Raw genomic sequence first — 6,000 nt, 5'->3', positions numbered from 1 at the left:
TCTTCTTCTTCTTCTTCTTCTTCTTCTTCTTGCTTGCTTGAGCTTGTGCTTGAGAGAGAGGGAGTGTGAGAGTGTGAGGGAGTGAGTGTGTGAGGGTGAGGGACCAAGGAGAAGAAGCTCTCCATCTTCTCATCTCTTCTCTTCTCTTCTCTTGCTCGTGGCAATGGAGCTTGGAGCTTGGAGCTTGAGGATGGAGCTTGCTTAAAGCTTGCACTTGGATCGTGAAGCTACCAGAGTGCGCGGGAGAGGAGGTAACTCGATCGGCATGGAGATAAGCTCACTACACTCGTAGATATGGATGGTGTGTCGGCTATGTGAGAGGTAGCCATTAGTGCTCGACTTGGAATGCTTGAAACAATAAGCGGTCTGTGGGTCTTGGCGGTTGAGTGAAAGTTCCCACACTAAGAAAAGCAACCACAAAATGTGTTGATTTTTTTTCTTTTTCTTTAAAAAAATACTAATGAGAGTACATCAGTCCTCTCCCTCTCTTTTCAAGTAACATGAGGTGTCTTCCTTTCTTATCCATGGGGACATCTTTGTAACTTATACGACTTGTGATGCCGATAAATGTGATGTATCCCCTTCCTCTTCTAGCAAAACACAAGCAATATAGCATTGACAAATTCAATATATTCACTCTCTCTTTCGAACAACTCGCACTTGTTATGTTACTATGCATTCCATCAAGCATGATAGAAGCATGTGGCAAAACTCCATGATCCAAGTGGGTACCCTTTATTTCTCAACCCTTTACTACCTCCACATGCATGAGATATAGCTTCACTCACTAAGTATCTCCCTCTCTCACACATATACTCTCTCTTAATCTCTCAATGTCTCCCTCTCACACACACACTCTCTCAATGGGAAGTAAGAAAGAAAGTACACAAGGTTTGCACACACATGATATGCATGTTCTATTCTTTCTCATCCTTTAAATATAAGAAGTTTAAGGTTAGGGTTTCCTCACGTCCCTTGGGCATCCTATCCTTTTAATGGCCTTTTTGATTATTCATGACTTCTCTTCATGCTTCTAGACCTCAATCTTTAACTAGGAATTGAATCAACAATTGGAAAATCGAGAATTGGACACTTGGACCTCTCAAAATCAAACATGTTAGAATCAGACAATCGAACCAACCGAAATCAGACAGTCTAATTTTGATAATCGGATGCCTGCAAATCAGACTATAAGCTGATAGGAAAATTTGCTAGATCCGTCGGGCTAGATAGAGCACCTCTCGCAGTAGGAAAAACTTTCGACAATTCTCCAGACACATTTGATGGCTCATAGAGCCTCCTGATCATCTACGGAAAGTGCGACTTGATTACCTAAAAGTGACAGCTAGCGAACCTGTTAGCTATCCATCCATTTAGAGCCCCAAATTGACCTATAGACCCCGATTACTCCCTGACCAAGCTAAAAGACGCAATAGAGGCCCTGGAGAAACCATTAGAGTGACTAGAAATTGCACTTAGAGCCATATTTGACCGAAAATGGAACAGAGGGAGAGAGAGGGTTGCATTTATCATCATGCATTTGTACTCCACATTGTTTGTCACTGGAAGTGCACTTGAAAGCTAAAAGCCTGATTTCGCACCGTGTACTAAAAGATCAGCACACATACATTGAGTGGACATCAGTTGAGGGCTAGTTGTAATAAGAAGGAATACACTCATACATAACAAGCAGAACAAACCCACTAATAGGAGACAACCCTCAAACCTAGACAAATGATCGAGAATTCCAGCTAGATCCCAAGAGAGAACCAACACGGAATGCTAGAGGCATCAAAGGACTAACACCATTGGAGGCACAAAATTGTCCGACTTAATTAACCTCATCGATAGCTTGGTGGAGCAAGAAGCTGCAAACATGTCAGGATCCACCTCCAACCACAAGAATGATAAGCTCGACTTGGGAGATTTCCCAGTCGGCATCCAATAGATGGTGAACAAATACAACTTACAAACCAGGATGGACCGTCGCCCAACACTCGCAAGCTTTTGGCCTTTGCCTATGAGATAAGGGTAGGCGACTTTCCGGCGCATCCATTACCGAATGCTCCGATGTGGACTGGGAAGAATCAACACACATATTGAAATCCCCCATGAAGAAGCCCCGTTTGCCAAGTGACAAGGAGGTCTGCAAAGTCTGCCAAAGCTCCCGATGAGATAACGAATCATTCGGAGCATAGAGGCCAAGTAACCATAAGATTTCCCCTTTGAATAAAATTTCAATCACCAAAAAGCGGCCATGAACATCATTTTTAATAAGAACAGGCTGATATTTGTCATGTACAATCATGAGCACACCCGAATAATGCATGGCCTGTGTCCTTGCATAAAACAAACGAAAGCCATGGCAATCCACAACTTTTCCGGCTTCACCGTGACTGTTGTGCTCAACAGCGCACAGGACATCCCACTGATTCTCATACAATACAGTCCACATGGCATGTTGCTTGTGGCGAGAACAAATTCCTCGCACATTCCACGTGGCTATTTTCATGTGTATTCAAAACAAAAGCAGGTACGAGGCACAGCTTGCCTCGATTTGACTTTGTCGGCGAGAATGTCCAGGACTCCCTCGTCCAAGAAATCCGCCAACACCGCAAAAGAGTTCTGAGGACCAGATTTGAAAGTAGACGGCATATCTGCTGGCTTGGGGTTGGAATGGGGATAACGACAGTCCCACGGGGTAATGACGTTGCCTCTGGTATCAAAAGCCAGCTTAGCAGGGGGACCCTTTGGACGATCCGAATACATTTTCCTGGCGGGCTGAGGACAGGGGGCAGAGGAAACCATAGCAGGAGCAAAGCGCTCGGAAGACAACATTTCCTTCCTGCGCATATATGTACGCATGGAATCTATGGTACACTAGCTTAGACACGGTAGATCATAACAACGTTGAGAGCCTAAAGAATCTCTTCATCAAGAGGTTCTCTGAGGCTGGGTATTCTGACAATCTCATAGTTAAGTTGATGAACATCAAGCAAAAGGACAATGAGGATGTTAGGGATTACGTTACTTACGTGCAGAGTCTCTTTAACAGAATCCCTAACTAATGAACGATCCACTGAGAGAGCAATCTCCTCAGTCTTCGTAAATGGAATTTGCAGCGAGGAACTCTACAAGGCCTTGGTGGGCAACTCAAGCTTGCTGAGATATGCTAGATAGGGTCTTTGAAGAGGCCATACGAGTGGATGACCAGCTCAAAGAGAGAAGCTCTAGGAACTCGAATTGAGACGATATTTACTCCATATCCCAAGAGAGAACCACGACATCTAGTGAACGATTAGTTCCATGCATCCAAGATAAAGGGAAAAGTGTTGAACAAAGCCAAGAACTAGCAGAGATGAAGATGGAGCTAGCAAGACTGCAAGAGATAGTGAGGAGACATACGTGCCCACATGTCCAGTGCATGCATTGTGGAGGAAATAATCTCCTAGCTAAATGTTAGGACATTAGGTCCCAACCTTTCGCCAATTGCGAAAGGATCAGCCATGATGCTATGCATTGCAAGCTACCAAGGAGGTTTCCATACTTGCAACTATACAACTAGCCATACCTAGGGAATAGGCCACCAAACTTCTTAGGAAGGGGAGCCCCATTGGCTCTTCCAACACCTAACGATGTGAAACTGGTAATCCCTATAATGGAGATTAATCCCACAGGCATCCCTAGGCCACCTAGACCTTTCATAACCCACCCACCACCGAGCGATGCTCCAGTCCATTACGTGGAGGAACCAACTAATGAGGAGGCATACATGAACCCTTACATCTCGTACGACGAAGAGGGAACCCCATCCTCATGGACTATTGGCCAGTGTCAATGATGGCGTTAGGCAAAGGTAGGGGTAGAGACCTAGGAGAGCAAAAGCAAGAGCCAAGGACTTGTGGTCACCGAGGACACATTTCTTCTCACTGCCCTAAGAAGGAGCAAGCCAATAGAGAGAAGGCTAACCTCAGATGCCCAGAGTGCGGAATCACCCATTTTTTTTGCCAATTACCTTGGATGGAAACCATCCTCTACTTCACAAATCGTGCCATCAATGCCATTGGGGTTGTTTGGAGTTGAAAAACTCGACAGAGAGGCTACGCCCATCCCGTTGCATATTATGACCCAAGCACATACAAAGCAAGCCGGCATAACACCGCTAGGGCCTAGTAACCTAAATGCAGCCTCAATAGGAAAAAAGATCCGTAGGTGAAGGAAGAAGAGAACCGAGGCAAAGATCACGCTTAAGACGGAGAGTGCCACAACACTATCCATAGGAAAAAGAGTCACAGATGCAAAGGCAGAAACATCCGCTCCGAAGATTGTAGAAAAAGGAAGTGTTAAGGTTGGGGAATACCCCAACCCGAAGTGCTAGCTTGAAGCCATATATAAGGTCAAGGAATAGGTGAGAGAAGCCCAAGAGCACGTAAAGAACATAGAACCCATATTAGAAGATGAAATCGATGAACTCTGTAGAGCCTTTTGAGAAGATCTGCAGTGTTGACATATGTTAAAACATAAGCTAAGCTAATCTATCTTATAGAGATTGTCTCCATGACATAATGATATACACCAAAATGTGCTTTATTGAGCACAAAAATTTGGGTTCCTTGCAAGTATCAATGTACTCTGAATATCAATGAAGATGTTAGCAGAGTATTTTTGTCTAATGCCTAAGCTAGCTACCATAAGTCACTTAAAACAAACACACTTAGTAACAAGTATAAATGCTACCATGTGTTGAGCTTTATGGCTAGTTATGGCTAGGGTGAGCCATGAGATACATGAATTGCCAAGAGATAAAAGCAGGGTGAGCTACGAGATACATAAATTACCAAGAGATAAAATTAAAAAACACTAGTGGGGATGCTTATGTGTCTTACCAATTAGCCCAATCTAAATTAAAAATGATATGCAAGTTTGGCACTTGCACCCTGAATATAAAACAAACCAACATGCCTAGTGCCAATTAAATATAGGAAAATCAAATTAATTGCTTGTATGTGTTTAGCCTATGCATAACTATTGTCATTTATGAGATTGCAAAGTGAATGTCTAGCCTCATAATGCAAACATAGGTGAGTCATCTGAGGGTCTTGTAACTAGATGAGCCAAGCCATGACCTACTAGTAACAAACAATTTTAGAGTAATTTCAAACATAACACATGCATCAAACATAGCCAACATTTGTAGCATTAGGGCAAAAAAAGCTTCAAAAAAGGCACTTCTAAGAAAATGATTAAGTTGCTAATTAGTCGAGATTTTAGAAGAATGAAATTGCCAAATTTTATTACTCGGATGTGATTAATAAGAGAATATTTGGTTCATCGAAGGGGCCAACTATTAATTACTCTCATCTTTTAATTTATGTCAAGGTCACCTTTTCAACCATTTTTGTCTTGAAACTTGGGAGATTCTGTATTTTCTATATATTTGCACCAAAATTGCATTTGTTTGCTCCCACATCTTCTTTTCACACACCATTCTCTTTTGCCTCTTTTGCCATTCTCTTCTTTGCACTTACTTTCTTATCACTGTGAGATTCATTTGTAGTTGATTTGCGAAAGTGTTTAGCAATACCTCTTCAAGTAATACAAATGCAAGTGCATACAAGTATAAACTTACCATTCAACTAGATCTGATTTATACATCTTGGAGAAGTATACATTATCGAGTACTAACAAATTGTGACGAATACAATGAGAGAAGCATATAGATTTGTAGATGGATGAAAATATTTACCTTCCATAGGTAAACCTCCTCCTTCTTTCAATATTCATGACTACATAAGATATGTTGGAGAAGGTTATAATAGGATGCTTGGCTATCATACAAGGTTATGCTCTGCATCTTGCACATACATGGCTTAAATGTACAAAATGAGAAAAGTATTATTAATTCCACAAACAAGCATTTTTGAGCTAATGGATACATTTGGAAAATGCTAATAAGTCAATACAAGACAAGCTAACATGCGTGAAGGAAACTCCAATAGA

This window comes from Lygodium microphyllum, chromosome 26 (assembly GCF_053477565.2).
Source record: "Lygodium microphyllum isolate KBCC chromosome 26, Lygodium_microphyllum_v1.1.10, whole genome shotgun sequence".
Lineage (NCBI taxonomy): Eukaryota > Viridiplantae > Streptophyta > Polypodiopsida > Schizaeales > Lygodiaceae > Lygodium > Lygodium microphyllum.
Note: the sequence above shows the minus strand (reverse complement) of the source record.